This window comes from Cyprinus carpio, chromosome B14 (assembly GCF_018340385.1).
Source record: "Cyprinus carpio isolate SPL01 chromosome B14, ASM1834038v1, whole genome shotgun sequence".
Classification (NCBI taxonomy): domain Eukaryota; kingdom Metazoa; phylum Chordata; class Actinopteri; order Cypriniformes; family Cyprinidae; genus Cyprinus; species Cyprinus carpio.
Genome location: NC_056610.1, coordinates 8,050,945 through 8,077,894, shown reverse-complemented (window position 1 = coordinate 8,077,894; position 26,950 = coordinate 8,050,945). Strand labels below are relative to the sequence as shown.

Genomic DNA, 26,950 nt, shown 5'->3' with positions numbered 1-26,950 from the left:
TTTTTAATAATATTTAATAGTGTTTTTTTTTTTTTTTTTGTTTGTTTTGTTACCTTATTGACATTTTTTTTTGTCTTTTTCAGTTATTTATTTTTATTATTATTTATTTTATTTTATTTTTTAGATAATTTTAAAATAAATTTTGGCACATGTGTGTATTTTCATTGGAATTTTAATATTTCACCCTTATTTCTTTTAATAAATCTATTTTACACTAGGTACAAAAAAAATAGTTCTTCTCATGACCTTTAAGGACAAAAATATCCTCATTGAAACCCATTAAAATTGCAATTTTTTTTTTTTTTTTAATAATTATTTTTTGAAAAAATGATGGCAATATTTGTTAATTTGCTTTCATTCTGTTGGCAAGGCTTCAAATTTATTTATTTTTTTTTTACTATTTTTTACTAGATGATGACATTTTTTTCAAGTTAGGCATACCTGTATAAAGCAAATACTTGCTTTATTCCTGTTTTCGGCTTATGCATATTATTTTCTATTATAGAGTCAATTGGATAAATTATGCAGCTGTTGTGTGGGTGTGTTGGTATGGATGTCAGAGTGTGTGTCCTAAATACAGTTTTTGTGTGTTTGTGTGTGCGCATCCGTAATGTTTGAGAGAGAGAGAAATGATATTGTACTGTGTACGCCAGCGGAGATTTGCTGGAATCTAATGAGAATACAAAATCTTACTAAAAGCTCTTTTTTAGATTTCAACCTCAAATTTGGAGCACGACTTGTTTAGATTTATGGCTTTGATTTTCTATCGATTTTTGAGTTCAAAATGTTTTATAAAATATATATTTTATATAAAAATAGCTCATAAATAATGTTCATAGACTTAAACCTCTACAACTTTTTTGGTTTCAATTTTGTTTACAACTTTTTTAACTTCAACAATAATCTGTCAAGGGTCTTTTTTAAAATTAGACCAAACTTAAGTCTGTACTTAAAAACTACAAATTTTCATGACAGTTTTTTGATATGGACATTTTTGTCCTCGATGACACTATATGTAACTTTTTTTAAATTGACGCACAAGTGTTAAATGGATTTTTCTGAGCCCACCAGCAGATATTTGTTCTCATTTTAAACATTTTGATCAATTTCTCATAAAACAACTCTTTTCATTTTCTTAGGTCATTTTGCTTCTCAAGTAACTGTATCTTGGTTTAAGGATCTTGGATTTTTGCTCTGGAAAACAAGACTGAAATACTGAGGAAGAACAGCAGTTTTTTTGCAGTGTGATCAGAAGCTTTTTTCCATATTTCCTTAATCTGGATTTGAATCTATTCTCTCTCTTTTTGTGTGTGTGTGTGTGTGTGTGTGTGTGTGTGTGTGTGTGTTTCAGGCATGATCTGGTTGGAGTGTAAGGAGATCTGGGCTGATGGGCCGCGTGAGTATGTGATGCACCTGTGGAATGTTCTGGATTTCGGGATGCTGTCGATCTTCGTGGCCTCCTTCACCGCTCGTTTCATGGCGTTCCTCAAGGCATCTAAAGCTCAGCTCTACGTCGACCTACATGTCCCCAACCATGACATCAGCAACGCATCACTTCCTGCTGACATTGCCTACTTCACATATGGTGTGTAAATGCATGCAGAACTTCACACTTCTGTCTGAACTCTTGGCCGTTCCAACATAAGATGACTGGAAAAATATGTGAAAAATACGGAAGTTGGGTAAATCTGACAAATCCTGTTAAGAGCATGTCAAGGTCACATTTCACCTGAAAATCAAATATATACTAAGATATTATGTTCATTGAAGATCTTTATGTTTTTGCAGTGTGACATTATTTGCATGATGAAAACACATTTAGCTTTAGTTAACTAAAGCTAAAACTGAAACTCAAATGAAAACCAGTAAAAATATTTTTGTTACTTGAAATAAATTTTAACTGAAAAGAGAAAAAAGAAAAAATTAGAAACTTTTTATTTCAGCTAGTTGCCTAGGCAGCCTTTATCATTTTAATTTAATTTAACTTCATGTACTAAAATAACTAAACCCTAACCTGCAATAAAAATGAATAAAAAGACATATTAAATATATATAGACATACTGTATAAAAAACTGTTAAAAATGACAAAACCTCACAACACAATGAATAAAACATTAACTGAATTTAAAATGAAAAGAGAAAATATTGAAATGAATTTAAAACTGATTTACCATATTAATAACAACTATATTGTATAACCTGTAAATATTTAAATATTAATGAAATTATTTTAATTACATTTATTTAATTTATTTGTACTCAATTATTTTATATAAAAATGTAAATGTATTCATTTAAACTTAACTGATTTTAATGAATGCATATATAATGCAAACATTTTATTATACTTATTATATTATTCTTGTAGTAATTAGTCATATTATTGTTATTGTCTTATGCACATTACAGTAATGTGAATGTGACCTAGACGTGTTTTCATGAGATTCACCCTGTTACTGCTGTGAAATCATAATACATTAATATGGGATTTTTTTAAACAGTACTAGAAGCATCAGAATCTTGCAGTAATTACCTTTTCGTCAATGACAATGGTAGATAATAACAGATTAGCATAGTTGTATTGTCATACAACAACTGATTATGGAATTCTAGCTGAAATTTTGTTTACCATAATACATTTTTGTGAGGTATGTTACTGAAAGCGTTCATGTTGTGTGCTCAGGTATTTTGGGTAGAATCATTAATGAGAGGCTGTGATGCAGATCTGTAGGAGTGTTAGCATCATTAGCTCATCTGAAATCTGACCTCTCTGACCTTACGAATCAACCACTGCTGTGTATTAGCTCTGAGCACTAATAGATTAGCTGTAACTCTTATGTACTAAACTTAAGTGTAACTACTGCTTTTATTCATGTATTATACTAACATAACCAATAGAGAAGCAAACAACCATAGTATATGAAATCGAGTGTGCGGCAAGTCCAGAGAAAGAAAAATCATGTGGACTGGATGGAATATCAGATGTTGTTATTGTTAACCAAATCAAAAACTAGAAAGATTAAAAAGTTTTTTTTTTTTTTTTTTTTTTTTTTTTTTTTTAAAAACAAAAATACTGAAATCATTTAAAATATTAATGTTAGATTCAAAACTTTTATTTTAGATTTTAATTCATATTTTGAATTTTTGTTTCAGTTAAACATTTAAGAAATGTAGTTGTTGTTTTTGTCATTTTCCTTCATTTTATTTTTTTGAAATGTACCTGTATAGATTTTTATTATTATTTCAGTTTCAGTTTATATTTTTATATCACTTTAATAATTTAAATTGTTAGATTTTAATTAAATAGTAGTATATTGTAAGAATTTTATTGAGTTTGACTGTCACTTATTAAGAATAGCTAAATAACCATTATCACTTAATGTTTTCGTTAATAGAAAAAAACTGAAATAAATGTTGTTTTATAATTGAGGTAGTATTATCATTATATATAATATATATATATATATATATATATATATATATATATTCTTAAATTTTAATTGAAGTTTACAAATGTAATTATTATTTTATTTAATTTTTGGTTATTTTAGATCAAGTTAAAATAAATGAAAATAAGCAATGTTGTCTTGACAACTAAATAAAATAAAATAAGTTAAAGTTTGACTACAATTAAAATCTAATGTTTAAAAAAATAACAAATGCAAAAATAACTCGTTACAATTGAAACAAATTAAAAAGGAAACTGAAAATATACAAATAAAAGCTAATTCAAAATATTAATACATACTAAAATAACACTTGGAAATAGTAGTAGGTTGTTTGAGTATGGCATGCATACATAATGCATAATCCTGAGATATGACTTGTATGATAGAGCTGATATGTGTTATCAATGCTGCTATCTGCTGGTGTGAAAGTGATATCACAGCCTCTGAAATCACAACATATATGAATACATACATAATGAGAGTATGTGTGTGTGTGCTGGTGAAATCTTTGAGTCAGCTGACAGTGTGTTTGATCTTCATTGTGTTCACTCAGAATCTCTGAACAAAGTCTTCATTAGCATTCTCCACCTTTGACTTCCTCCTCCCGATTCTCTTTGAATTCAAACCATCAAACACATGTGACGTTACTTTACCATTCCTTTAAATCTGAATCAGCTCCCAGTTACAGAATGTACCGTATATCTGCGCAGTATTTCCAGTAAAGCCCTCTGTACGTGTCTCTGTCGCAGCGAGGAACAGGTGGAGGCCGTCGGATCCTCAGATCATCTCCGAGGGTCTGTACGCCATCGCTGTGGTCCTGAGCTTCTCTCGCATCGCCTACATCCTGCCGGCCAACGAGAGCTTCGGCCCCCTGCAGATCTCTCTGGGACGAACTGTGAAGGACATCTTCAAGTTCATGGTCATCTTCATCATGGTCTTCGTGGCCTTTATGATCGGCATGTTCAACCTATACTCCTATTACCTGGGGGCCAAATATAACCCCGCCTTCACCACGTGAGTGACACACAGCCATAGCAACAGCCTGGCAACCACACACACAACACACTAACATTCTTTTTATGAAGAAATTGAACAATTATATATATATATATATATATATATATATATATATCTATATATATATATATATATATATATATATATTTATGCTGGTGGTGCAGAAATATATACACAATATATATTATTATAAGAAATCTCAAAATATCACATGTTATAATGAAAATGAATATAAAGATTTATTTTTTTTTGTATTACATATATATATATATATACATATATATATTATATAGATTATATAATTATACACATATTTTTACATGCTGCACATGCAATTACAGCAAAAAAAAAAAAAAAAAAAATCACTATTATGCTGGTGGTGCAGAAATTACACAATTTATTTAATATTTCATGGATTAAATTATTTAATACTGGCCCACAATTTGTGAAACTATATTATTGTTACATAGTTAATTTTTAAAATTACTATTATCATTATAATTAGAGGATATATTTTACATGACACATGCAACATTGTAAAAATTTACATTAAACAATTTTGCTGAAATTTTACCTGCAATTGGACAGCAATATGTGAAATTGTTAATATGACATGAGCTGAATACAAAAATAAAAAATAAAAAATGTTTATTGTGCAAAAAATTATATGTAAAATAAATATGTAAAAAAAAAAAAAATTAATTTACATTTTTAATACATATTTAATAATTTGTTGTGACCTGCAGTTGGCCAGAAATATGTACAATTATTAATGTGACATGAATAGAAAAATATTTTTTTGTGTGTAAACAATATATACAATTCGTAATGTGATGTGGTCTGAATAGAAAAAAAAAAATTAATATATATATATATATATATATATATATATATATATATATATATATATATATATATATAGATATATATATATATATATATAGATATATATGAAATTACTGCTATATATATATATTATCAATGCAAACCTATGTATACTTTAAACATTTCTTGCTTGGATTATTTATTATTACTGTGACTTACAATATGTGAAATGATTAACATTTATTACCTTTATTAACATGTAAAATTACAATTAGTGCCCTGGGCTGAAAAAAAAAAAAAAAAAACTGATCACACAATTTTTAAATAAATAGAATAATTTATAGTCAATAATTTGAGTGTTTGCTTTCTAAATGTCTTTTCAGTCATTAATATAAATAATTACTATAATATAAAGTCATTGTCCTTCTCAAGTAAATCTATCTTGATTTAAGAATGTTTAGATACTGTATGTGTACTGAAAAAAATACTGAGCATGAACTATTTTTTTTTTCAGTATAGAATCTTCCCCCTGCTTTCTCAACCATTTTTTTTTGTCTTGAAACCCACCAACTGAAAACCACTGCTGTGAACTGACCCTAAACTAATGCACTAGACATTATTTAGTCCCTTTATAATGCTGTTTTCTTTAAGATTGTGGGTGCACATGTACACAAACATACATACATCATCAAATACCTGCTGCTGAACCTCTGAGTTTGACTCTGACAGGTAAAAGCATAAGCTTCTGTGTGAATTGAAAAAATTTCACCTAAAATCCCTTCTTTGGTTCTTATTCAAACTCTCAGTGTCTCTGGCTGTCATCTTGTATTAACGTGAGTGCTGTTTTCAGCAGTAAGCGCTGATTTGTATTCAGCGCACAGATATATCAGGCTTATGAGAGAATGGCTCAGCTGTAATCTTTTCCAAATCGCTCTGCAAATGGGTTTTTTAAGTTCTGGTCAGCTGGTTTTGAAGTGGATCCCTGCGGTCCGGCTTCATTTAAAAGCAAACAGAATGAGGTGCACCGCCGGTGCTCACGGAGGCCATTCTGCTGCACCACGGCTTTCATTGTCTTTTATTTAAAGGGTCCAAATGCCTCATAAAATTCTCCAAATGACTCCTCATTATAGGCAAGAAGATCCTAAACCTCAGTTAGAGAACTTATCATACAATACATCTGGTTTTGCAGTGCAAATATCGAAACATGTTTAAATCAAGATACATTTAGAACTAAAACGACTTTAGACATTATTTTCTGGAATTTTTTTTTTTTTTTTTTTATTAAAAAATAAAAAATAAAATGAAGAGATTATGCTTGAAACAAGAAAAAAAAAATGCTAATAAAGTAAGAAAAATAATTTTCAGTAGCACTGGCAGATATTTGTTTTAGTCATAAACTTAGATAATTGTAATGCATTTTTAGAATTCACAAGACAAGTTTTTTACAGGGAAAACAAGACAAAAATACAAAGTAAGAAATCATGTTTTGCAATACATTGCTATAAAATGACTGGAGAGCAGCTTGAACACATGAGCCTAGAGACTGAGACATTGTTGGGATTCTTTCTAGATTTTTCTCAGGAGAAACATCAAGCAGGATGCTTCAGTGAAAGTCTATTTTTTCTCATTATTATCTGGGGGTGTGCAATAATTAGAAAAAGAAAAATATTATTATTTCTGGGATTTTGTTGATTGCAGCAATTAGTATATAGAAGCATTTAGATGTATTAACACTACAATTACACATGCATAAATCATACTAAATTAATGTTTTTAAAATTTTAGAAAAATATTACATATAAAACATATATACTAATGTTTTAAAAATAATATTCTGAACAATGAAATTTTAAATTATTATTAAAAAAAAGAATTTATACTTTAAATGTAAAAATAAAATGGCCAGTAGGTGGCAGAAAGTCACTGTTTTTATGAGTGAGTCACTGAGACTATTCATTCATTCATTCATTCATACACTAATTTCGAAGCAAGTGACCCTCTTTATGAATAGATCATTGAATCATTGATTTGTTCAAAATATGTACATTTATTGAACTTTTGTGTAAAATAAATAGCACATTTCAAAAATATTATTATTATTATTCATTGTCAAGTTTACACACACACACACACACACACACACACAAACACACACACACACACACACACACACACACACACACACACACACACATTTAATTAAACAATAAAATAAGTAAATGTTATAATTATTAAATTGAATATTATTGTTGTTGGGCAAGGTCTAAAGTTATATTTTATGTAACTTTAATGCTGTATGTCAGAGTGCTGCCTTTGTACTTTTGACTGAATCACCTAGAAATTTTTATGATGACGGTTTTTGTTTACTAAATACTATTATTAAATAAATAATATTTTATATAAATAATAGAAGTATGTAAAAATATTTAGTACAAATGGTGTGTGTTTGTGATGTTGATTTTAGCTGCATTGTTCTGCCATTAGATGGCGAAAGAGACTGTTTTTAAAAGAGACTGAAATGCCTTTTTAAAACAAGGAAGTTAATTTTACTTTTAACAATAGTGGTGGAAATTTTGATTCTTTCAAGTGATTCGTTCATTTTCAGTTCGTTCACCAAAATGATTCGTTCAGATTTGTTCACCAATTTATTCAGTGATCATTTCTTCATATTACATAAAGATGCCAGCAGGTGGCAAAAAAGTCTTATGTGTTATGTCTTAAAGGGATACTCCACCCCAAAATGATAATTTTGTCATTATTCACTTACCCCCATATCGTTCCAAACCCGTAAAAGCTTTGTTCGTCTTCGGAACACAATTTAAGATATTTTAGATGAAAACAGGGAGGCTTGAGACTGTCCCATAGACTGCCAAATAAATAACAGTGTCAAGGTCCAGGAAAGTATGAAAGGCATCGTCAGAATAGTCCATCTGCCATCACTGATTCATCCGTAACGTTATGAAGTGACAACAATACTTTTTGTTAGCAAGGAAAACAAAAAAACAACTTTATTCAACAATTCCTTTGTTAACAGTCTCCTCTGTGTCTCTCCATATCACCGTATGCTGCGTATGCTCTTCTGTATCATCCGTGCCACAAGGATGCACTGTTTTCTTTCAAGTCAAAGCTAAATACACATAGCCACAAGGATGCACTGTTTTCTTTCAAGTCAAAGCTAAATACACATAGAGAGCCATTTTTGCTTTCAGTGATTGAATTTGGGGGTCATTTAAATTCTGCTAATTGTGGGGGTCAGCAGTTGTTGTGTTATGCCAACAACTATATCATTCTGCTAGTCTAGAGAGCTCATTTTTTAGGCCAGTCATTTTTTTTGTTTTGTTTTGCAAGTCAAAGCTAAATACACATAGAGAGCCATTTTTGCTTTCAGTGGTTGAATTTGGGTATCATTTTAATTTTGTTAGGTTACTATTTTTTGCAATTTTTTTTTATTATGTGTGGGGTGCATTGAAGAGATCTCGCTGGCATTGGCCAGTAATATGTTTCAGCCTAATTATGATGTGTTGTGTCTGTGCTGGTTTGCATTTTAGAGATCTAGATTAGCATGCTGATTAAAGCGATGCACCGCCAGCTACCGGCCCGTAACGGCCCACGGAAACCCTGTTAGTGTTGCCATGGTTACGCTCCTCCGTGAGGGCTCTAAATGGAGAGTCCCATCCACGTATCTGGGCCTGTCAGAGGATGCGTCGATTTTGATTATTCTGTGCTCATCACAGAGCATCCGCTGGCAATGGAGACTGTTTTTAGGACAATAAGAGCCGCAGAGCAGATGAAATCAATAAGAGCCCACAGACCCATTTAATCTGAATCGGAGAAGGTGAACTGTGTTTGAGCTCAGGTTTAGGTTTGATGTGGACTGGAAGGTCAGTCTAACATGGTCATATGTGACACCTGCCATACAACAGAAAACCTTCCCAAAAAAGACATTATTAGGACATTAAAAATGAAAGCTTACTGGCCTGTATGATTTTTGAAACATTTCAATTTTTTTTTTTTTACATGTAACCTTAGCAGTCACTTCAATAATAATATGAATAATAATAATAAACATAAAACATATAAACAATAGTGGTAGTAATAGTAATTATTATTATTATTATTATTATTATTATTTTATTGTTATATTTTATTTTATTGTTGTTGTTGTTTATATTTATTTAATACTATATATATACATACATACATACACACACACATATGTCTGTGCGTGTGTGTGTAGGTTTGTGTGTATAAATTAAACATGAGCATATTAAAATTTGCATTATTATTATTTATTGTTGTATAATAATTTAATAATCTAGTTATATTTTAAATACATTAAATACAGCCATTATTTATGTATTAATAAATATCAATACATAAAACAAGAATAATTGGTTTAATGAATATTTAATAATTGTATGATATATATATATAGAGAGAGAGAGAGAAAGAGAGAGAGAGAGATTATTAATAAATGAAAAAAACAATACTACTACTAATAATAATAACATTCATCTCTCTCTCTCTCTCTCTCTCTCTCTCTCTATATATATATATATATATATATATATCATACAATTATTAAGTATTCATTAAACCAGTTATTCTTGTTTCATTCTTGTTACACAACTTTATAGTGTTCCTGTGGCTCAGTGATAGAGCATTGCATTAGCAGTGCAAAAGGTTTTGGATTCGATTCCCAGGGGAACACATGTTAGGTAAAAAAATTTACTGTAAGTTGCTTTGGATAAAAGCATCTGCTAAATGCATAAATGTAAATTAGTTGTTTAATTCATTAATAATGTCTGTTTTCAGTTTTAGTAAAATTATTTAATTTTATTCTTGATACTGTAATAATGTAAACATTGAAGTTCCTTTAGTGTCAGAGGTGAATTGAGTTCACTTCCATGTAGTGTGTGTTGTGAACAGTGTGTGTGTGTGTGTGTGTGTGTGTGTGTGTGTGTGTGTGTGTGTGTGTGTGTGTGTGTGTTTAAGAGTTTGTGGTGTCAGTAGAGGGCAGTGTGGATCTGCTTTCATCTCCAGCTCCTTATAGAGCAACATGCAGCATTTCCCAGCGTGCCTTGATAAAGTTCACATGGAGAAGGTGGAACTCATTAGTCATGAGACCCTCAAACACCTCTGCGCCTCAAACGATCTTAACTAACCTCAGATGTGGAAGATGGAGGCTTAATGTGGAGGTATGAGAATCTGTAAATAGAGAAAATGAAATATAGCTTCAGAACATGTCAAAAAAATCACAGCAGCTGAAACTAAAACTAAAGCAGTGCAAAGGTCATGGGTTCGATTCTCAAGGAATGCATGAACTGATCAAATGCAGACTTTAAATGCAACTTACCGGTAAGTCACTTTGAAAAAAAGATGTGTTTGCTAAAGTCAGACTGACCATTAGATATTTCATTTACATTTTCATTTATGCATTTGCCAGGTGCTTTTATCCAAAGTGACTCTCAGTGCATTAGGACTATACATTTAATCAGTTCATGCATTTTCATATATTTCATCAGGACGTGGACAGACTTTAATAAGTGCTTAAATACAACATGAAACATGTTAACTTGCAGGACCAGCATGACTGCAATAAAAGTTGGCCTCATTTAGTTTATTGATAAATTTTGCATTCCGCATGATTCATCATTGCATGTTGTTCAAGAGGAAATTATATGTGCTTTCTTTATTTGGTTTAATTTGTGAACATTAGTTTTTATGTTTGATTTATTTTTTTTTTCTAAATTTGGTTTATTTTTTTATTGTTAGATTTAATCTTTTGTAAAAAAAAAAAAAAAATTCTGCTGATAAAGCTCATTTTTTATTTCAACAGAATATAGTTAGTAGATATTTGACATTTAGCTGTGCTTGTGCCACGAAATGACAGATTCAGCCCTGAATATTTTATACTTTTAATAATTTAGCTGACTTTTAAAACTTAAAATAGCAAAACTTTATAATAGCAAAAAAAAAAAAAAAAAAGGGGTACCTTAAAATCAAGTATAGCTGTCATTATTTCCCACTGGATACTTAGTTTAACTCAGAAATGTTTCATATTATGGAAGTTTGTCATATTGCAAATGTAATTGTGTAATTATCTGACGTGAACTTTCTTTTCAAGTTCTGCAGATGTTTTTCTGTCCAGTGTTACCGTGTGTTCTCTGCAGGGTCAGTCTGTCCCTGGAGTCAGTGTGAATCAGGGGAAATAAATGGCAGACAGATTGTTTTGAGGTTCAGCAGTGTTCAAGCACTCACAGGTTTGCTAACAAGCCTTAAAGGTTAGAGCGCAGATACTTCTGTGTAAGTGTGTGTGTGCATGGTTGTAGTAGTATCTCTGCAGCTCAGTGTCTCTTCGCGTATGTGTGATGCAGGTGGATGTGATAATGATCTCTCTTGGGACGGTGTGTGTGTAAGTGGACAGAATTGAAGAAGTGCTGGCTGACACTTGATAGACAGCAGCACAGCACAAACTGATCACACAAACACACGCACACCGACACTTGTCAAGGATGAGAGATGGTTTGTTCTGAAGGCGACCATATTTGGAAAAATGGCTTAAAACACATCCCAAGTCTAACTTTCATACTTTTGGGGTGAAATATGATCTATAATATGTATGTATTATTATATTTTAATTATAAATAGCTTTTATTTTATGTTCATTTTATTTTATTTATTTTTTGTTATTATTATTATTTTAGGTATTTTTTCCTTATTTATTTATTTAATATATTACTATTTAAGTTTAATTCATTTTTAGTTCAGGTTTAGTTTTTTATTTCTTTCAGGAAGTGATTTTAGTGCTTCAAGTTAAACATTGTAAAGTCAACCTTTCAAATTTGTTTAATTAGTTTTCATCTAATATTTATATTTATTTATATTTATAAATTAACTTTTTTTTTTTCAGCACATGAACAAACTTAGTAAATTTATAATAATCTAGATTTTTTTTTATGATGTATTTTAATTAAACATATGTTATTGAACCAAATGTTTTAAACAGTTTTAGTTTTTGTTAATAATAATGAATTGACATAAACCCTTTGTTTCTAATGAAAAAAAAATATAGTTTTTAGGAATAATAATACGAATAATCTAATATATTTAGTTTTCAGCTTTAATTAAATAAAACAAGTTTTTTTTAATGAAAAATGTTTTTTAATTGAATCTCTTTTTAGTTATGACAATTATATAGATTTTATTTTATTTATATATTGATTTGTTTGTTTGTTTTAGTTTTTTCATCTAATATTTATATTTTTTTTCCAGCTTTATTTAAATTACCAAATTACCAAAAATTTTTTATTAGTTTTAATTTAATGGGGATGCATAGATATACTGTATAAAAATAAAAAAAGAGGGGAAACTTGACTAAGAATGGATTGCAGCATGCTTTGCATGCACCATCTCTGTTTGTTTAGTACCAGCTTCACTAAAGTATGTAAAAGTCAACAAATAAGTAATAAGTAACAAAATGTGCTGCATAGCATTGCATGGCCTGCCTGTTTCACTTAAGATGTTATACAAGTCAGTTAATGCAAACGTGCCACAAAATGTGCTGCACGTAATTGCACCCCATTATTTACATATAATTAAGCAGGTTTGCACTAAAAAGAATGAGAGTGACAGTCTGCATACTCAAACATGTTTCAAGTAAGCCTCAGTGTTGAATGAAATTCAGTCAAGGGGCGAGAGAGAGAGAGAGACGTTGATGCTGGAGCAATCTCTGTGAGCGCCACTGCAGCTTTGCCACTTTTACACTCAGATCAAAGGACCAGAGGAAACAGGCAGAGAGGAATGGACCAGAATGAGTTTGAAAATGTCCTCGAACCAGGAGGGAGAGAAAAGGAAAAATCTCTCCCGCTGGCAGAAGCTGAAGCACACGTCGTATCACGAAAACACGCTCACTGTGTGTGAGAGGAGCTTCATTTTGAGCACAGGATTGCTCTCATAGATGTCTTTTTGTGTGCGTCAGTGTGTGGTTTTCACCAGGGAACATATAAAAAACATTAAGAAAAATGTCACCCCGGGGGCCTGCTGTCACTCAATGCTTTTGCAGAATTATTTGAAAATGCATTAAATAATAAGCTGCACACACATTACATAACACACAGCACACACACACACACACACACTACCACCACACACACACCACAACACACAGCACACAACTGTGTAACTATACATTGTGAATTGTATGAAAAATTATTGAATAGCTTAATATAAATGTAATACAGACTGTATATTAATACCAAAAATGAAAACCACTAAATATTAATAATGAGCACATTTGTTTGTAATATTGAAACTATACGAAATGTTTAACTTAATGTAAAGTAAATATGTACACACACACACATAGACTATGAAAGCACTGTATGCATATATAACTTGTAATAAATATAATTAAATAATTACATACATTTTCAAATTATGATTGATTAAAATGTGGTTGTATACAAATTACATATTATATAAGACGTGTACACACATAAATGTAATATGATAAATGTGGTGATATACGTATAGAAAGTATGTTAATTTGTTAGTTAATAATATACATTTGAAATATTATAATATAATAAATGTAGAATTTTTTTATAATAACCAAGCAATTAATATAATAATTATTACTAAAAGTAGTAAATTTATGATTTTTTAAAATAAACGTTGTATATATGTGTGTGTGTGTGTTGTGTTGTGTGGTTGTGTGTGGGTGGGGTTTATATATTAGGGCTGGGTTTTATTAATTCAATATTCAAGATTCCATAGTGCTTATTTTGATATATATAAGGTACAGTAGCTGCATGCAAAAGTTCTCAAGGAAAAAAAAAAAAGGTCGTGGGGACCATGTGTTGGGGAAGTTACTTACTAAAGTATGCATCTCAGTATACAGTAAAACGAATTATTCATCTTAGTTACTTTTATGGGAATGAATGCGTGTTACTTTTACTTTTTGCGTTACTTTTTTAAGCTATAAGCAGGGATGGTTGTTTTTAACATAAGTTCTATTTTATAGCAAATGTTGAAAGCCATTTCACACACAAAAAACGCTCCAATGAAATAAACCTCAGGCTGAAGGAAGAGTAAATTCATGCCTGTACACGTTAGAACACAGGAGAGGAGAAGAAGGTCTGAAAAGAACACTCTTCCGCAATAATAATACAAAAAAAAAAAATATCTAGAAGTACTTTTTGCTTTATAAGTAGGTATTGAACTGGATCATCACCGGGCAGCAAGGCAGCAAAGACATTGGTTAATAAATATGGGATTAGATAGCATTTGTGTGTTATTTAAACAGGCTTAAGTTTTGCAGGTTTTTAAGCGCCTTATTCTGAGTATGCTGCCTGAAATATTTCCAGGTCTTTTATTGTTTAATACTGATGATTTTTGGCATACAGCTCATGAAAACCCAAAATTCCTATCTCAAAAAATTAGCATATCATGAAAAGGTTCTCTAAGCGAGCTATTAACCTAATCATCTGAATCAACTAATTAACTCTAAACACCTGCAAAAGATTCCTGAGGCTTTTAAAAACTCCCAGCCTGGTTCATTACTCAAAACCGCAATCATGGGTAAGACTGCCGACCTGACTGCTGTCAGAAGGCCATCATTGACACCCTCAAGCGAGAGGGGTAAGACACAGAAAGAAATTTCTGAGCGAATAGGCTGTTCCCAGAGTGCTGTATCAAAGGCACCTCAGTGGGAAGTCTGTGGGAAGGAAAAAGTGTGTGCAAAAAAGCGCTGCACAACGAGAAGAGGTGACGGACCCTGAGGAAGATTGTGGAGAAGGACCGATTCCAGACCTTGGGGGACCTGCGCGGAAGCAGTGGACTGAGTCTGGAGTAGAAACATCCAGAGCCACCGTGCACAGGCGTGTGCTTTTGAACCAGAAACAGCGGACCTGGGCTACAGAGAAGCAGCACTGGACTGTTGCTCTGTGGTCCAAAGTACTTTTTTCGGATGAAAGCAAATTTTGCATGTCATTCGAAATCAAGGTGCCAGAGTCTGGAGGAAGACTGGGGAGAAGGAAATGCCAAAATGCCTGAAGTCCAGTGTCAAGTACCCACAGTCAGTGATGGTCTGGGGTGCCATGTCAGCTGCTGGTGTTGGTCCACTGTGTTTTATCAAGGGGCAGGGTCAAATGCAGCTAGCTATCAGGAGATTTTGGAGCACTTCATGCTTCCATCTGCTGAAAAGCTTTATTGAGATGAAGATTTACGTTTTTCAGCACGACCTGGCACCTGCTCACAGTGCCAAAACCACTGGTAAATGGTTTACTGACCATGGTATTACTGTGCTCAATTGGCCTGCCAACTCTCCTGACCTGAACCCCATAGAGAATCTGTGGGATATTGTGGAAGAAAAAGTTGAGAGACGCAAGACCCAACACTCTGGATGAGCTTAAGGCCCGCTATCGAAGCATCCTGGGCCTCCATAACACCTCAGCAGTGCCACAGGCTGATTTGCCTCCATGCCACCGCCGCATTGAAGCAGTCATTTCTGCAAAAGGATTCCCGACCAAGTATTGAGTGCATAACTGAACATAATTATTTGAAGGTTGACTTTTTTGTATTAAAAACACTTTTCTTTTTATTGGTGGGATGAAATATGCTAATTTTTGAGATAGGAATTTTGGGTTTTCATGAGCTGTATGCCAAAATCATCAGTATTAAAACAATAAAAAGACCTGAAATATTTCAGTTGGTGTGCAATGAATCTAAAATATATGAAAAGTTAATGTTCTGTCCATTCACTGGAAAAAACAGGCTAGAATAATCGGATTCTTGGATTTCTAAGAATCAATATCATTTCCATAAAAATGGAGAATCGATTAATATATCGGTGATATAGATTTTTTACCCAGCCCTATTATATATAAATGTAATAACACTCACACTCATGCTCCAGAGCATCTTTAGCAATCAATCGAATGTCACTCAGTTTATCGGGGGAAAAGACATAAGATATGGAGAGAATCAATTGTTGTAGATTATTCCAACGTATAGATATACATTGGATTTTGTAAGGATTTTATAGGTCATCTTCTGTGACAGGTTTGTAAAGACCCTGCCCTCCTTATATGCATTCAAGCCAGAGCCCTGGAGAACACTAGTGCTTTTAGCTAAGATGAATCGGGCTAGTAGCACCTCAGACCTCATTAGTCAATCGATTTGTACAAAAGCATCTGCTAAATGTGAATTGTAAATATAAATGTTAAAGATCTGGAAGAAGCAGTAGAAGACGGAGAGCTATTTTCTGTAAACACAGGGGAATGAAAGAGATCAGTCTACAGCTGGATAAAGCCACGGATGATATTTCTTAAGAAAAGGGAGAAATGGAGAGAGAGGGGATGTTTTTCTTGCCCAGTCTGTGGGCTAAAGCAACAGAAGAGAAACTAACACAAAAAACTAGAACCTGCTGTGAGTGTGTGTAAAGGCGGCGCGGTGTTGTGTGTGTGTAAAGGCAGTGTGCGTCCTAGGAAGGTAGATGACCTAAACATGAGTCAGAAAGCTCTGCCTACATCTTTAAGTACGTTCACTGTGAAGTAACATACACAATGAGAATGGCTGTAAGGGAAATATATGCTGCTGTGTGTTTGTGCAGTTTTAGGACATTTACCTGTGACCAACCAGTTACCAACTTGCAGACACACATCTGAGCAAGGTGGCTGAGAAGCTCTACTGTAGACTTCTGTGGAGTTAATTATAGTCACTGCATTCCAAAATCTAGTGAGTTGCTTTGCTATACACTACCTACATAGTCAGTTGTCTTTGAAGATGACGTCCTGATTGAAATAGAACCTTGTAAGTGATGGATTTGAAGCGTTACACAAATAGTGTAACTCACAATTGTTATTGATTCTTTTCAATAGTGATTTAAATACTGTATATTTATAAAATGTGACCCTGGACCACAAAACCAGTCATAAGGTTTTGAATTGAGATTTATACATTATCTGAAAGCTGAATGAATAAGGATAGGACATATTTGGCTGAGATACAACTATTAAAAAAAAAAAGTTGTCCTTAATGAATTCTTAGCAATGCATATGACTAAACAAAAATTAAGTTTTGATATATTTACGGTAGGAAATGTACAAAATAGCTTCATGGAACATGATCTTTACTTAATATCCTAATGGTTTTTGGCATAAAGAATAATCTATAATTTTACCCATACAGTGTATGTGTTGGTTATCAGCGCCGGCGCTGTGGTGGGCATTCGAGGGCCGTGCCCCCCCAGCGGTCATTGATGCCCCTCCTAGCCCCCCCAGCGGTCATTGATCCCCCAAAAAAAATCCCTTTTAGTTATTATTTTAATATTAAATGTTCAAACTGTAACTTAAATGAAATAAAAAAAAGAATGGGAAAATGCATAATTTTGGTTGTTCATGGCACGTTACTGGCTTCGTCATGGTGAATGCTTATTGGTCGCCGAGTAAACTTAGTTTACATTTGATTTGCAGCACGCGCGCAAATCCATTTCAGGTTGAAAAAAAGTTTGCCCGGTATTTTTAAAAGAAGTTTTACAGTTTAATTTAAAAAAATTTCAAAAAAAAAAAATTGTTTCAAAAATTTGGTTTAAAACCCCCAAAGACCGTCAATCAGCAGACGGGCCTCCACCCCGACCCCCATTACCACGGTCTATGAGAGCCGGGGCGGGCTCTTTTTTGGCAAATCCTAGCCCCGGGAAACCCCCAAAAGTTTTTTAATCGCAAAATTTTTTTGGTGATGATTCCACGTTTATAAAAAAAAAAAGCCTTAATTTTCAGAAACATTGAAAAAACTTTGTCTGAGGGGGTTTTTTCCCGGTTTTTTTAAAACCCTTAAAAACTGTTTCATTTTTATTTTTGTTTTAATTTTTACTTTTTTAAAATTATAAAAAAAATTCTATTTTTTGGGGCCTTTTTTTATGTTTTTTATTTAGCCTATATTATATTTTTTTAAAATTATTTTTCTGTCCTAAAATTTTTGGGCCCAAAACCCCTTGGGGCCGAAATTTCCCCCGGCGTTTTCCCCAAAAATGTAGGCTCCCGACTGAGCTAGAATATTTACTTTCTTTATGTGGCCTTTAAAGTGCTGAACTTTTTTCCTTAACCCTTATAATGTAATCGGTTCTAAACGCTTTTTTTTAAAATCGTCATCTTTTTTGTTAAAAAAGGACAAAAACCGGGTAAAAAAAATAAAAAATTTTTTAAACATTCTTGTAATAAAAAAAAACCCCCTTCCCCGGGAAAGGGGGGAAGGTGGGCCGGCGAACATTAAATAAAACCCTTTAAAACCCAAAATAAAAAAAGGGGACACCCCTCATTTTACCCACCACAAAAAAAACCAAAACCCAAAAAAAATAAAGCCCGGGCCTGGCCTCCTCTCCTTCACTGTCGTCGCTCCTTTTTTTGTACCTCCCAATCCCCCCGGGGGCCCCGGGCCTTGAGTGGACAGGTGTCCGCTTTCCCCAAAATTCCCCCGGCCCCTGGGTTCCCAAAGGCCTCAGCCCCCCCCCCCTCGCCCAATTCTATATAGATAGACATTGGACAAACTTTCTAGGGTAAAAATGTCTTTCCCTATATAGATCAGGGGCCCCTTTTCCCCCCTTTTTCCCGTACCCTTTTTAAAAAACAAAAAAATTTAAAACCCTGTCTTTTTCCCCTTTTTTAAGAAAAAAACCCCAATCAAAAATCTTGTTTCATTCTATATAGATCTTTCAGATTTGGTCCTTTTAAAAATCTACTATGATTTTGCCAATCGTAAAAAATATTTTTTAAACGCCCGTCCCCCCCCCAATGCCCAAATGCCCCCCCCAGTAAAATCTGCTCTGACAAAAAATTTTTTTGGGTTTTATTTTTTAAATATCCCTGGGGTTACTTTTTTTTGGGTTTTTTTGTGCCCCAGGGTCAAAATCTAACAAAAATTATCCCTTTTTGCCATAAAATATATAAAATATCTATATATATATATATCTTATATATATAATTTATTATATAATAAAAACCATACTTGGCTGTATGTAAAATCACTTTCCCAAAATTAACCATTATCACTTAACTTTTTTCGTTAATAAAAAAAACTGAAATAAAATAAAATATTAATATTAGTTTTTTTCCATTACTTTATGTTGTTTATAATTGAGGAAAGAAATTATAATTAATATATATATATATATGGTAAAATTTACAAATAAGCTTTTTATTTTAAAAAATTTTAAAATTTTTTCTGTGGCTTTTTTGGCCTAGCAAACCCATTGGACTTTGACAATCATTCATATTTTTGAAAATAGGAGAATAAAAGAATATTTGGAACCCGGGGTCAGGGGAAAGCCCGGGAAATCATGTCTTTGGGCATTTTTTTCTACTGTTTAAAGGGAGAATAAAAAAGGGGGACTTCCCCCTAACAAATGGGTTTGAAAAAAAAAAAAATTCAAATGAAATTATCACTTTTTTGGGAAATTAAAAACAAAACAAAACCCTTTTAGATGTACCCCAAAATGAGTCCAAAAAAAAGGGTGCTGGTTTTATTAAACCAAATAAACCGGGGAATTTGAAAATAATTTTCCTTTTTTTTGCCAAAATTATTACCCCTTTGCAGTGGTTTGGGTTAAAATATATCCTCCCAGGATAAAGATGGGTTTTTTTTTGGGTTTCTTCTTGGAAACCCGTTTTGGGGAGAATTTTGGGCATTACACCCTTGCCCTCCCAAAGGACCCTTGGGTGAGGGTCCGTCAGAATTTCTAATTTTGTGTAGAACTTTTTTTGACTTTTTTTAATAAACCTATTTTTTTTAAAAACCCTTTATGGATAGAGGTTCTTTGAGCAATGGTTAAAAATTGGTAAAAGATTCATTTCTTCCCCAGCTTTTGGTTTCCCCCCCAAAGGGGGTTTTAAACGTGGACGGGAGTGGGTTTTGGTTTTACTGGGGGAATCATTGTGTGTTTTTTCATTTTTTTGGGGACTCTTTTGTGACGGCCCCTTCCTGAAAGGGTTTGGCGACAAGTAAATTAATGCCATTTCCCCCAAAATCAGGGAAGAAAAAAACCCTAAATTTCTTTTTTGGATGGCCGAGGTTTAGTTCTTTTCAGCTTTTCAATTTTGGGTGAGATTATTCCTTTTCCTTTTAAAAAAGAAAGACCCTGACTTGTTTTTTGGCAGATTGTCATTTTGGGGTAAGGGTTTTTTTCCCAGATTTTTTTGGGGGGTCTTTTTAAAACTCACCCCTTTAATATTTTGAGTTTTTCAGAAAATTAAGGGATAGAGAACAAAGGGGTTTTTTATCCCCATCACACAAAAGAATTTTTCCCTTAAACAATGACGGGTTTTCATCTGTTTGGGGTCGTGAGGGCATCAAATCCCCCGCTAATTTTAATTCCACCCGGTGTTTTTGGGGTGAAAGGGGGGCCCAAAGTTTTTTTCTTCAGAGAACTAATGGAGGAAAAAAAGGAAAGGGGTTAAAAAGGGGTCTTGGGGAAAATAAAAAAAGGAGGAATTTAAACTGGGAAAAATGAAAGAGAGAGGGATAAAGGGGCAAACAAAAAAAACTTTTTGGGATTGTTTTAATCTCTCTTTAAAAGGTTTGTTGTTAAAACCGGGGCCCCATGGCTAAATATACCTACTTCTAAAACCCATTGTTTTTTGAGAAAGAGAAACCAAAAAACCCTAGATTATTTAAAAACGAATGAGAACTGAGAAAATATCAAGTGTGAAATGAGAGATTTAAAATTTAAAAAAGGGAAAAATTTACAAGAATAAAAAAAAGGGTTTAGAAAAGTAATAAAATTTATTTAAAATTAAAGAACTTTTAATTTAGCTAAATTGTACTCAAGAGGGGAAAAATTCGGCAAAAACCCAAATCGCTCAAAATTTCACCCAAAAACCCAAAATAAAGAAATGTATTTTTTATTTTTTATGATACTTTTTGCAAATCTTAGTACTTTTGTTGGTGATTTATATTCCAGCATTGGCAACCTGTTTAAATATTAAGAGCGACTCGGAGGGAGTGAGGAATTGAATTCGATGAGTTCAGCATTAAAACACAAACATTTTTTCAGGATCATAAAAAAAATCATCTTTTTTTTAAGAGACTCTGTTCTCCAGCGTCACTGAGTGATTCATCATCTTCCTTCTGCAGTCATTCAGCTCATGAATGCAGCTCTCAGTTAAAAACAGGTGCAGAGGGAATAAAAATATTATGTGCACAAGAAAGGACAATCACAGAATTGTTGAATTGAAGACTTGCTGAAGTTCTGCTGCTTCTCGGATGTTGCTCGTGAGAAAAAGACCCCAGTAATCTCATGTTTCTGCTCTAGAAGAAATCACAGCAGGTCTCAAATGGCTCAGATTTACTAAGATACAAATGTTTGCAAACAAAAGACTCTGTCTGTGCATCCATCCATGTCACACATTTTCTCAGTTGTTTCTGCACTGAAAGAAGGACAATTTATTAAAAAAAGTGGATTTTTATATTGGTCTACTCGAAAATGATGGTTTAAAAAATGGGCTAAAAACAGCAAAGTGTTTTATCGTAAACAAAAATTATACTTTCATATTATAGCAAATTTAGCTTTTTCACTGCAAAAAAAAAAAAAAGATTTTCTTTGTATTTTGTCTTGTTTTCTATTAAAATGTCTAATAATTCTTAAATCAAGGTACATTTGTTTGTGAAGCAGAATTACTTTTAGATATTAAGCTTTGTTTTCTTAAAAAAAATTAAAAATAAATGAATTTGCTCAAACAAACAAATAAACAAATGTCTGTCAGTGAGATAAAAAAGGAAATTGTTTTCCCTTTGAATTAAGTATATTTTTCCGACCCCACTGACAGATATTTTTTCTTGTTTTAAGCAAAAACTTACTTTATCTTAAACTTTTTTTTTTTTTCAGTAAAGGCTTAATATCGTATTTAATTAATAATGTATAGATATTTGTACTGAAAAACTTTTTTTTTTCTTTTTTTTTGTGGTGTGTTTATGGTTATATTAATATTATAATATGAATATAACGTGTATTAAATCTGACATTTTTGCTTTTGTGTAAAGAACATATATTGATAATAGTGTGGTATATGGTCTTTATAATCTTTTTATACTTTGTATGTTTTTGTCTTTGTGGGGCAAAAAAAAAAAAAATGTTTGAATTAATATTTCCAGTGTGTTTTTATCAAATTTAATGAGAAACCTCAGTGGCAAAGTAGATTTTTAAGTGAACTGTAATCGAGAACTTTCCTTAGTACTGTGATCTGAGCAATCATGTTCCTCTGCTCTGTGTTTGTTGACAGGGTTGAGGAGAGCTTTAAGACTCTGTTCTGGTCTATATTCGGTCTGTCGGAGGTGATTTCTGTGGTTCTGAAGTATGATCACAAGTTCATCGAGAACATTGGTTACGTTTTGTACGGGGTTTATAACGTCACCATGGTGGTGGTTCTTCTCAACATGCTGATTGCAATGATCAACAACTCCTACCAGGAAATTGAGGTATGAATTTATTTCAAAAAATACTGATTCTGAATCTTTCTGAAGTCTATCTAAACCTCTTTAAAGCAAGATAAATTTACCTGACAATTAAACTTACAAATTGTAGCCATGACAGAAATTGTAATTAGTGACAATCTGTTAAAATTACACATTTTACGTAATATATTCAGACTACTTTTTGATTACTTTTAGGTTACTTTTGACTTTACTCGCTTATCTCGTTTACTATTTTGTTCCATATTGATATGAAATATGAAGAGAAAGAAAATATTTCCCATTCTTTGTCATCAGCTACATAAAATGCATTACACATTACTTTAAATCAGGATTTGTGAACCTCTCGATCTGTGCAGGAAGACTCTGATGTGGAGTGGAAGTTTGCTCGTGCTAAACTCTGGTTGTCATATTTCGATGAGGGAAGGACGCTGCCTGCCCCGTTTAACCTGGTGCCCACTCCAAAATCCTTCTACTACCTGATCATCCGGGTCAAGTCCTGCCTTATACAACTGTGTAAGGGCAAAGGTCATCGGCATGACAACGAGCTGGAGATGGGAATGCTCAGTTCACGGCCGAAGGTAAAACACATACTGCACACTAAGTGTCTACTTATATTTTATTTGAGCATCATTTAAGTTCTTCATGCACTATAGATGTAATTTTTCTTTTAACTTGTGCCGGTTTAATCTTTCTCAGAGCAGATCTGAATGTCTCGTCTGATGTCTCAGTTCTCTCTCATCCGCAGTTTTGTGTCTTCAAAACTGATTTGCAGCTGCAGACGGACAGATAGACTTTGATTAAGATCTTCTAAATGGAAATGATCCTGACAGTCAGACTCAATCAAGTGTCATTTAAAGTGTCGCTGCATTTCAGAAGCTCACAGAAGCAATACACAGCAAATACCAGATTTCAGCCTTGCCTCTGTGATTTGTGCCTACCAGATTTGCCGGTTTATATGCATATTACATAACTAGGTGGTAATGCCTATTTTTATCCCTTTAATTGCTACCTAACAAATGAAATGTTCTTCATCACACAATCAGTTTCACATCACGAAGACTCAACGCAGTAATGCTTTATAAATATGATTCGATTCTGTTGTGAAATCATGTCAGTTGAATTAGAGTATGTTGAATATTGCCGTTTTTTCAGACTGATCGTCACCGAGCAAATCTCAGGAGCCGAGAGGAGAACACCATCAAGAAACCCATCAAAAACCCCACAAGATATCAGGTGAGAGACTCAACAAACCATATGAAACTGAAGAGAGTTCATTATGATCTCTGTATGCAGTCAGGCTCTTTCTCCCTCATTTCTGTCTGTCTTTCTTTCTAACAGAAGATAATGAAGCGCTTGATTAAGCGCTATGTTTTGAAGGCTCAGGTTGACAGAGAGAATGATGAAGTCAATGAAGGTAAAAACCCCAGTAGATTTACTGTAGTCTCTTTTATTTCACCCCAGACGGTCACCTCAAATCGTGTGTCTTGTTGATCACTCAAAAAGAAAAAATCTGCTTATCTACAGTACGAGTAACTCAAGCTCTGTGTGTTACAGGTGAACTCAAGGAAATAAAACAGGACATCTCCAGTCTGCGCTACGAACTTCTGGAAGAAAAATCTCAGGCCACTGGAGAACTGGCTGACCTCATTCAACAACTCAGCGACAAGTTCGGCAGGAACGCCAAGAAACAACCTTGAGACAGACAGAGAGAGAGAGAGGTGGTAGTTTAGGAGCAGTATCTGGACACTTAAGACACTTAAAAATGTCTGAATGTCATTCATTAGATAGAAAATGCATATAAAAGATGCACATGTATACTTAACAAGCAAAACAGCTGACAGACGAATGTTTGTGCGGTTTGAGATGATAAAACAGTAGATCTAGTGTTAAAAATGAAGACAGACAGTATTGTGTTTGTTTGTTTGTTTGTGGTTAGTTGATGATGGTGCTAGTTAATGAGATTATCTAAAATCTATGTTAATTCTGCCATGGAATAAAAAAAAAGGTAATTGTGATATTTTATAAGATATAAATGACCAATTCTGAGAAGAAAAGTCAAAATTTTGAGATATAAACTACCAATTCTGAGAAGTAAAGTCTGAATTGTGAGATAAAAACTACCAATTCTGAGAAGAAAAGTCAAATTGTGAGATAAAAGCTAACAATTGTTCAAAAAGAAAAAAATCTGAATTATGAGATTCTCCCAGTTGTGATATATAAGCTACCTATTTTGAGAAGAAAAGTCTGAATTATGACATATAAAGTCGCAATTACTTTATTTTCCTATTCCATGGTGGAAACAAGCGTTTAGTTTTTCCTCACAATTGTATTTATATCTCACAATTCTGACTTTTCTTATCAGAATTGCGACTTAACATTTCAAGCTTATATCTTGCAATTCTTTAAAACTTTTTTAAATTGTGAGAAAAACATCATAATTATGAGATAAAAGTTACAATTACCTTTTTTATTTACTTACTTACTGTTATTCTTTCAAGCTTCTATAGAACTGACTTCATACATCCACTGAACATCAACAAAACACCAGCTGAGAATAAAGAAAATGAACATTAGTGAAAAGAAGATATCCTAGATGCACTGATACAGACACACATGATCTAATGAATCACATTCAGACATTTGTGATGTTTTCTGATGATAAAACAGCTTTAGTTCCCCAGACTGATTCGATTACATCAACAGTCCAATCAAAATGATTTTTTGTCTCAGAGCTGGTTGGTTTGATTCAGCTCTTTTCTGGAGGAAATGAGTGAACAGGACTGTGATCCGTGAATGATGAACTGATGTGTATTCACTCAGATACTGAACATCTTTCAGGAGAGAGTGAGAGATGAGAAAAACTGAAAGGAGACAAACAGAGACTAAACGAGGGTAAAAGGCTCACTGCAGGTATGCAGTGCACTCTGGGACATCGCCTCCCTTAAGAGTCATTTCCTGTTCTGAGATCATATCTCACAGGAGAGAAACATACAGAGAAAAGGAGAAGAATAGATAAAAACACTGTGATGTTGACAGTAATGGTATGATTTAATATAAAAAAATATTTTAAACATTTAATTATGAGTCAGATGCGCAGTAACAGTGAGAAGGTGCGTAAACATTTCCTCTTCTTCACGCTGTACAGGCTGTCTAATTAACACAAGAACACACACACACACACAGACGAATCTCACAACAAAAACATATTTCCCAAACATCAAAAGAGATATTTATTTATTTATTTATTTTTGCACAAAAAATGAGCATTATTTTCATGACATTTAAGCACATTTCCCTTTAAATTCTCATTACTTTAATGCACCTGGAGCATTTTAATATATCTTAATTTGTAATATAAAATTTTATATAAATAGTAATAATAATCTAAAGTTAATTTAATATAAATAGCATTTTAATACTCAACATAGGATTTCATATATTTTCTTTTGATTTTGGGTTATAGCACCTAGAAATTTTGATTTAAAGCTTTTTGATATATTTAAATTAATATACATCTTAGTATATTTAATTTAACATGTTTTACATTTTAATGCACAAAACATGATTTAATATATATATATATACATTTTTTTTTTCTTTTTTTTTTTCATGTATGGTAAATGAACCAGACATGTTCTTGTCAGGTCTTGTGAGATGCACATGCACACACACACACACACACACGTTACAGTATTTGTGGACTTTTTATTTGCCTGTATAAATCACTTGCTCAAACAGACTAAAGTCATTTTTTCATAGAAACTGAGTGTGAGAGACAAGAGAGTGTTCACATGACATGTACACTTTTAATAGTTTTACAGTAAGATTTTTTGATTTATCTGAATGTATTTTTTTGTTACAGTAAATTAATTATTTAGAATGTGTATTTTCATTTGTACAAGGAGAAACACGACTGAGCAACATAATTGTGCTATTTATAAATTAAAAGTTTCAAATGCTATTAGTGTCACTGGGTATATTTTTTCACATTTTTTATCTGACATTTTTCATACATGTACAGGGAATTTAAAAGATTGTTGCATTAATATTTAATTCTATTCATGAATTAATGTCATTGTCAATTCTCTTCGTATTATTGTCAAGCAGAAAACAAATGTCAGCAAAAGAAAGAAAGAGAAGGAAGGAAGGAAGGAAAGGAAAGTATGAAATGGTAATATGTATTAGTGAA

The 26,950-nt window shown here is 32.7% G+C and overlaps 1 pseudogene; it reads left to right on the top strand.

Moving 5' to 3' along the window:
- Positions 1–26,178, top strand: part of LOC109103699 — a 67,562-nt pseudogene extending 41,384 nt beyond the window's left edge.
- The last annotated feature ends 772 nt before the right edge of the window (positions 26,179–26,950 follow it).